This window comes from Octodon degus, unplaced genomic scaffold (assembly GCF_000260255.1).
Source record: "Octodon degus isolate 3935 unplaced genomic scaffold, OctDeg1.0 scaffold00100, whole genome shotgun sequence".
NCBI classification, from domain to species: Eukaryota; Metazoa; Chordata; class Mammalia; order Rodentia; family Octodontidae; genus Octodon; species Octodon degus.
In genome coordinates this window covers 6139939-6148610 of record NW_004524676.1, presented here as the reverse complement: position 1 = coordinate 6148610, position 8672 = coordinate 6139939, and the positions used below count along the sequence as shown (strand labels likewise).

General features: G+C 48.8%; 1 protein-coding gene across 4 annotated transcripts in view; it reads left to right on the top strand.

The window, feature by feature from the left end:
• The window catches only part of Slc38a1 (solute carrier family 38 member 1), a 63784-nt gene continuing 55112 nt past the window's right edge, over window positions 1-8672 (top strand). The window contains exon 1 of one of the 4 annotated variants that reach the window (XM_023723588.1): window positions 1-79. The gene's annotated coding sequence lies outside the window, so the exon portion shown is untranslated. Of the gene's footprint in view, window positions 80-136; window positions 474-2101; window positions 2253-8672 lie in introns of those variants that run through there. The other 3 variants (XM_023723589.1, XM_023723590.1, XM_023723591.1) reach the window with 3 other exon arrangements.

Sequence of the window (8672 nt, the reverse complement as noted above, 5' to 3'; positions counted from 1 at the left end):
GCGACGCCCTCGGCCACGGGAGCGCAGGGGCGGCGCCCCCGGCGGGAAATGACCGCGCTCCGCGCCCCTTCGCGCCGAGGTGAGTGCGAGGCGGGGAGCTGGGCGCGGGCGGGGCGGCGCTGGGAGACTCCGGTGATGCAATCAGCCCGGAAGGGAAGAGCGCCGCGGCCGCCGCGCCATCCGCCTGGAGGTCGCCGGGAGCCCCCGCCTGTACCTTCCTCGGAAATCGCCGCGCCACCCTCGCCGCCCGGGTCCTCTCCCAGCCGGGCCTTGCAGCCCTGGACACAAAGGACGGCGAGCTGCCGGGACGGTCCCGGAGGGCGGGCTCTCGGACGGCGCCCTCTGCCACCTCTGCCTCTTATTTCCACGCGGACTAGGAGGCGGCGCCGCGGAAACCGCTCGGACGCTGCTTCTCGGCGAGGAAAATTCAGGTCCTCTGACCTCCCGGGGGCACGCGCCGCGCGAGGGCCTGGGTGCGCCTTACAGTGGGCTGTGGCTTACTTTTTTTTTTTTTTTTTTAATCGGCTTTGATGGCACGCGTCTGGTTACATTTCTCGAGCGCCTGCGACCACGCGGCCGGGTACCCGAGGACGGTCGGGGCCTCCACCTGGGACCTGCCGGAAGGAGCGGGTGCGGGGTGCCCGGCTGCTGCGCGCGGCCAGCGGCGGCTCGGGGCGGGTGAGGTCTGGGACAGCGCGGGGCGCGTGAGTGGCGGGGACGGTGGCGCTGCCACCGCGGAGCCCCCTCGGTGACGGGAAGCGGGAGGACGCGCGCGGGAGGATCTCTAGTGGATGCAGGCGGCAAATGACTGTTCCCGCCGGGACGACTTGCTTTCGAAATGAAGCTAGGGCCGAAGAGGTTTGCCGATCGCCGGGTCCACTGGCGCCGGCGAACAAAAGGCCGCCACTTGCGAGCGGGGGTCGCGCTCCTCTCCGGTCTCCCCCGGAGAGGCAGCCCGAGTCTCTCTCGCTCGCCCTCCGTTACACTCCGAGTCTCGCCCACCGGCAGCCCAAACGTGGCCGCTAAGTACCTTTCTTTAACTCGCTGACTGGGCGCCTTGGGGAGAAGCCTTGGATCTCGCGTGCGCCGGCCCCTGCTCCCCACGCACCCCGAGTGCCCGGCTCTTCCGCGCCCGCCGGACCCTTGCAGGTCACCGGCCACCCTGGGCGCCTCTTACTCGCCAGGTCGCTCGCCCCGGATCCCTGCCGGGCTGTCGTCCTGGAGGGCAGAGTTCTGCTGGCGGCAAAAGGAATTTCGCAGTTACCGCTCCACGCGTCCCTAGCGCCTTTCACCAGCTGCCTTGAGCCGGGAAGGCGGTGCTGCGACCCGAATCCTTTGTGTCTAGCTCTGCGGCGCCCACCGAGGAGGTTTTTTTTTTGTTTGTTTTTTTTGTTTGTTTGTTTTTTTTTACCAGCCTGTTTAAAGTGAAGCTTGGTTCGCATACTTTCTTGGACAAACCCGTGGTGATGTGCGTATAGTGGGAAAGACCCACCTTTGGGCAACCAGATGATGCATTTGGGAGGTTTGGCATCCCTGCAGTGGTTATTACATTTCTTTTAGCATGGGGGGGGGGGGGGGGGGGGGAGCAGTTTGCAGAATGCAGGGCCCAGCGAGGCTGTAATTTGTCACCTTGATAGGAGAAACTGCGCGGCAACTCGTGCTTTTTCTGACGTCAGAAGGACAACGGAAATAAAACCTGAGCTGGCAGCTGGCTGGCCTCATTGTCAAATATCTCACGCTGGGTGGATACTCGTAATTTACGCAAAACTGCCCATCCCTTGATGTACTGTGACTCCCAGGATTTGGGCTGTAAGCCCTGCCTCAAAATGACTTTGGTCTTCAAACTCACTTCAATTCTCTGTGTGTCACCGGAAATCTAGTTGGCTTGAGGTCTTTATCTTGTTGAGGTTTAACACTCCTCCCATTTGCTGTATTCAATAAATGTTTCCTCCCCAAGGGCTTCTGTGTGGCTGCCAGCGACTAACCAGATCAAGTTCCTGCTTCTGTGGAGCTGCCCTTCTCCTTCCGGAAAGGGACGGTTATCAGTGCATGCCTAGATGGATTTCAGGTATTAGGGTAGTTCAGGTATTAGATCATGGCTGTGGAGGAGGCTTAGGTGAAGGGGGTCGCGTGAGCAGTGACTTCGGTCCCGGGACCTGAATGCTGGGAGCATCAGCTCTGATGGTGAGGGGTGGCAGTCTGCCACAGGAATGGCAGGTTACTTGTGCCACTCTTCTTTCACTGCAGATGAGGTAAATATAGATAGGCATTTTCCGGTCTTTATTCTTTTTTTTTTTTTTTTTTTTTATGTTATACACTTTGTGTGTTTTCTTTTTTTTTTTTTTTTCCATATTCCGGTCTTTAAAACATCTTCCTTATGTACCTTTTCTGTGTTGCTTAGGGAATTAAGCCCCTGAGGAAAGGAAGGCCTTGCGGAGGCCCCCTGCATTCTGACCACGCTCCTTTTGTCTTTTTCCCTCCTGTGACAATGTTGGAAAACCTGTAACCGGAAGTGGGCTGTTTGTGTCTTGAAAGCTATCACAGGTTGGCCATCACTGCCCTACCGTGATACTTGAGGCGAAACCTGCTCCTGCTCCTTGTTTCACTAGTGTGTGGTGCGGTGCAGTTACCTGCTAAATATTGCCCATGTTGAAGCCTTGGGAAGCCATGCCTTCGGCCTCCTTGCGGTGCTCTGTCGCATGTCTGCCCTCTTTCTCTTACAGTGGAAGCACTGGAGTCTTTTTCTTTGCTTCTTCCCACTCTTCTCCACTTTTGAGCCACGACCCGATCCTTGCAGATGTCCTCAAACCCATCTTCTCACTCTCTGTTCTCACTGCTCAGTTCAGGTCCCTGTTGTCTGACCACAAAGGCATCAAGTTGAGTGTGGGGATAGGATCATGAGACAGACACCGGTGCAGGGGGAGGATGCTCCGGCGCTGAAGGAGCCAGGTACCCTTTCCCTTTGCTCTGCCCCATGCTGGGCTGTGCCACCCCAACTCATCAGGATGCTTTCGCTAAACTTATATTCCATACTTCAGTTCCTGTTATAAAGAAACTTCCTGGGAGTTCACACTGCCTATGAAGTCTAAATTCCTTTGCAGTCTGACTCTGTTTCCGTGTTTTCTCTCTGCTATTTCATTCTTCCCCTGTCCTGGTTGCTTTTCTGCCTCAGTAGCTGTGTGGATTCCAGTCTGGAATGCCTATTGACATTGTGGGGTTTTTTTGATGCTCTAGCCCAGGTGCTTTTTTCCCATCTTTTGAAGGAAGTGTTCGCCAAGATCACCTAGTTGGTATTTTCCCAGGATTGCATTACTGTCATTCCAGGCCAGGGAAGGTGTGGGGGGTTAGGCAGTGAATCCCATGTAAACACTGGTCTCAATTTACTACTCGTAGGATCTTGAGCAGGCTGCTTATTTCCCAGAGTTTTGTCTGTTGTTTATTTTATTTGTTAAATAGGGCTTGTGGTGACTGTAGCAGTACTGATCTTCCTGAGTTATCCTAAGGATTTAATTAACACAATGGTTGGTGAAGTGTTTGGCAGTGTTAGCCCTTCATATATATTAAATTAAAAAGCACTTTTCATCTTTATCGTTCACAGGAAGTGGGGAAAGTGGATCAGGAAAATTGGCCTTACCTTTGCAGTTTTATGGCTATTCGATCTTTTACAAGATCTTTTCTGAGACCAATATCCTAATGGAAACTCATGTTTTCAGTTTCTGGGAGACTGTGACTCTGAGCAGTGTGGGGGGCGGGAGGTGTGTGAGAAGCAGGCTGGCTGATGGCCTTCAGAAGAAGGTATCTTGTCTGCTGACTCTAAGCTGGGCCTTTGTAAGCCACTGTTGTGCTTCTTGTTGGATTTTAATCACATATGCATTGGTTTTCCTGTAGTAAAGTGAATCAGCCTTAGGGAGGTAGCTTGGCAGTGGGGTTGGGCTGGTAGTCAAAGACTCCTGGTGGGGCTGTCACTCAGTGGCTGAAAGTTTGCCCAGAAGGCATGGAGCCCTAGGGGAGAACGAGAGGGGGACAGAGACGGAGATGGAGAGACAGACACCCAGATTAGTGAGGCTGTAGTATATCTTTATGAATAACTAGCCGGGTCCCCTTGGGCAGCTCATTGAATATTTTTGTTATCGCTGTTTTTATTTTTTGAAGCAAGGTTTCACTGAGTCCCTAAATTGCCCAGACGAGGCTAGAATTTGTACTCTTCCTGCCTCAGCCTCCCTGAGTGCTGAGGTTACAGGTGCACACCACCATGTGTGCTCAGCCAGCCAGATATTTTTTTGCCTTTCTCATCTGCCCAGTGAAAATAATAGTGTCTGAACTGCTTGTTTTGTTAGTTGTGAAGATACAGTGAGAACCAAGCTGGAAAGATCCTTCAATAAGCAAAAAGATTATTCAGTATACTAGTGGTCTAGAATCAAGCACATTGCTAAACTGCAGATATGTGGAAGGGATCAGTCGATTGATTGATTGATTGATTGATTGATTGACATAGGGTCTTACTGTGTAGTCCAGGCTGGCCTCAGATTCACAGTGATCTTCCTGCCTCAGCCTCCTGAGTGCTGGGGTCACCAGCATGTGCCATTACGCCTGGCCTGTGGGAGGTTTTGGGCTTGTGATTTTCAGCACAAAATCTCCCTATGCCCTGACTACATTTCTGGAGATATATTTATCAAGGGATGAATGAAGTCTATATATGGAAATTAAAAAACAAACCACAAAGCAGCAACAGTAACAAACTTTTAGGGGTGCTTTTGATATGCAGTGGTTTAGATTTAAGGCAAAGCACAAACCAAAAAACAACCTTGCCAGAACTGAAATGAAGCTCTCCATGAGTTCCTTGATGAAAGTCTTAGTGAACCCATATTAAGAGCTTGACTAACTCCCTTGATTTTCCTAAGCAACCCAGTTGCTGACATAATGGAGCCACAGGCTCGGGTTGCAACTTACAGCCTGCACTTTCCCAAGCGTAGAGGCCCGTCTAGTGGCATAGTCTGGGCCACATGAAGATTTAATGTGTAGGGTTCCGTTTCCATCCCTTAGGAAGGACAAAGAAGGCTGGAAAAGAAAGAGACAAGGAAAAGGAAAGGGACAGGCTGTGGAGCCAGGGACTCAGGCTTGGAGTAGGTGGAGGAGAGACAGGGAAAGTGGAAGAAGCAGTTGAGGTTAATTTACTCCACTGATTTTTTTTACTTAGTACAGACTGATGACTATTTTACCACATTAGACTACGAGCATATTTTGTGTGACTTACATTTTCTTTTTAAATTGTTGGGAGTTGCCCCCATTTAAAAAATCACAGTTTCATTTAAAAACTGGTTTTCTGGCATTTCTTGAAAAAAATCAGAAGATCTTGTTCATTTCTGTTGCAAATTGGAAGGAAATAGGTGTGACTTGAATTCTCCAGGTCCTTAGGTCCAGTTCTTTGTTGATCTTACCTACTGGGGCTCTGGCGATGTTTTCAGCGTTTAATCCTCATCTGTAGATCTTAAACCTGTACATTTATATCCCCTAGACAGCATTTAAAACATCCATGTTGGACTGTGTCCGGCACTCGTTAGGTCGGAAGCCTCTGTTCTGTGTGGCATCCTTTCTCAGTGTTACTTGTGTACAGCTCTGAGGCGATTCCTATACCCATGAGAACTGCGGACTATTGGTCTAACAAGTTGGCTATTCAAAAGATGTGTCTGCAAGTTCACCTTACCAAGTAAGATGGTCCCTTAAGGAAGTTTCAGAGTCAGAAAGCTTCCAAACTACAGCAATCTTCAGGAGAGCACCAGGTAACCCAACCTTCCAGAGACCCAAAGAGAAGAAATTGTTTAAGGACCTAAACCATTACTTACTTGGCTTTGAATTATAAAGTATCATTTCTTTTCTTTTCTTCATATAAAGGTATATTTTTAAAATTTTTGAGTCAGAAAATTCAGAGATGGCTCAGTGGCATAAGCGCTTCCCTGGCAAGCGCAAGGGCCTGAGTTCAATCCCCGGTTCATTTATAGTAAAAGTAAAAGTAAATGATCATATATAGTAAAAGTAAAGTAAAGTATCTACTTTATACCATCTAGATCTCTCAGTTTTTCTTTTTGTCCATTTTTCCTACAGTATTTTATAAGGCGTTAAGTGTCAAAGCTTAACTAATGCTTAAAGACTAAACCATAAAATTCCTATCTACTGTTTTTGGTTCAAGAACAATCCTTGGTCAGAAATATCATCAGAACAAAAACATACATGCAAAGAAAAAAGGAATTTCTTTAAGGCTAAAATGTTCAAATTAACTTTCATCTTCATAAGTTTTTAACTTGTAAAGCTTTTATTACTTTTTGCAATAGTAATACATGTTCATTTTAGGACTGAGGAAAATACAATAAGAAAAATCGCTCATTAACCTACCACTGAGGATGTACTTTGCGTCTCACATCCTTCACAAGTTACGTGCCGAATTATAGCACACAGATTTGTTATGGTTTATATCTGGAGTTCCCCCAAAGCCTCATAGACTCATAGGTGGGGTTCTTGGGAGGTGATGGGACCATAAAGGATTAGAGCTGACCTGCTGTTAGGAGTTGGGGGTCTGCTTGGGAGAGATGGGTACCAGGGGGCTTGGCCTGGAAGGGTTTATCTTCCCTCCCAGCTTCTCCCTCGGTCCTGGCTGCTTCCTGCCTGCTGTGCCTGGAGCAGCTGACCTCCAGAACAGTCTGCTGTCACCCGTCCTGGCTTGGAGCCAGCTGACTGTGACTGAAGCAGCTCAATAAGCCTGTTTGCCTTTAGTTGCAGGGGTCACGTATTTTGTCCAGCAACCAAAATGACTAAGCCAGATTCTGGTACCAGGAGTGGGGCTGTTGCTGGGACTGTACTTGGCTGTGGGGTTCAGAAGCTTTTGGAAGTAGTGCACGGAAGGAGTTCGGAAAAACTTAAAGGTGCCTGTTGGAGAAGCCATGGAATGCTGTAACCTGAGCTTTATAGGAAATCCTGGTCAGAATTCAGAGAACCAGAATGCTGATAGAAATGGAGAAGATAAAGGCCAGACTGAGGAGATTTGAGTTGGAAACAAAGATTCCATTGACAGCTGGATTTCAGATCATGTGTATTATACTCTGGAAAAAAAAAAAAAAAAAGTTTGTATTTCATCCATGTCCTGAGACTGCCAGAGATTGAGATTAAAGGTGGAAGATGAATCACTTGGTAGAGAAAATTTAAAACCAACCTAACAGTCAGGCTGTAGCATAGCTAGAGCTTGTAACTTTTAGCTAGGTTTATCCTGAAAAGCAGGAGCAGAAAGACCATCTATAAAGTTTTCTGTTTCCCCTGAAAAAATGGGAAACGTTGGAGCAGAGGAGACTGGTAGCTGAGGAGATTATCGTTCTAAAGGAAGCCAAATGCTATGCAGCAGGACAATAGAAAAGATGGCTTGAAGATAATTGAGGAGGAAGCAAGGTCATTCCAGTGATAGGCTCAAAAATGCAAGTCAGCAAGGTGTGGTAGCCTGTAGTCCCAGCATTTGGGAGGCTGAAACAGGAGAATTGCTGCTAGCTTAGAGGGTAGCCTGAGCTACTTGAGTTCTAAACCAGGCTGAATTACATAGCAAGACATTGTCTCGCAAAAAAATTGTTTTTTAAGAAATGCAGAAGTCAAAGATTTTGAGAGGAGAGCCTCTAGGCACCGGCTCCAAGAGAGTGGCTGCCTAGGGAACTTATTCCCCGGGATTTGGATCATAGTGCTCAGGCATTCGTGTACCTGAAGACCTCTGCAACCATGACACGAAGGGCCCTGGCTACTCCTGCTAAAGCTGGCGGCAGCATTGACGTTGTCCACGTGTGCTGGGTTTTACAGACATTGCAAATGCAAGAGTTGTGGGGTCAGAGAGGCTTCCGCCTAGGTTTCAGGAGTAGGCCTACAAGGGAGGCCAGGCAGTGTGCCCTTGAGAGGACAGTGCTTGACATCACAAGAGTGAAGCTGGAAGTGCTCAGTGTGTGAATGTCCTTCCATGATTCTAGTCGTGAAGTTCAGTGGTTAGGTTCAGTGTTGGCCTTACAGAGAAGTGTGATTTGGCTCTCCTTGCATTTGGTGACCAGAATTGTGAAAAGACGTACGTTCAGAAACTGAGGTACCACTGTGTAGAGGAAGTTTGAGATTCCAGAAAAGTACAAAGTCTGCTGAGAAAAGCCACAGGAGTGAGCAGAGCCAGCTCAAGAGAGAGGCTCTGAGGGCCATAGCCACTGGCTGCAGCGTTGGGGCAGGGCTGCCTAAGCACTCAGGAGTTCATTGCTCCTTGCCGCAACTGGCCCTGGGTGCTGGTCATGGAATCCCCCTCTCCCCCCACTGACTTCAGTCTTGGCTTGATCCTTTTTTTTTCCTATCTTGTTTCATCTTTTGTTAGAAGAACATTTATCCTGTGCCATTTTATGTCAGCAGTATTTAGATTTTTTACCCCTTCATTTTTATAGGGGCTCACAGCAAAGAGTCTGCCTTGAGTCTCAGAGGAGCCTTTTCAACAAAGCTGGGACCATTAGGACTGTGGCAACTCTTAGAGATGGACAAGACATATTTTACATAGGAAGATGTAATTGAGTCTTTTGTGGACGAGGGGCAGAATGTTAGGTCCTAGGCCTACCCTCTCTGTCCCCTCAAGCCCTCACGCACTCATACGCAGGGCCTGGGGAAGGTGATTGACC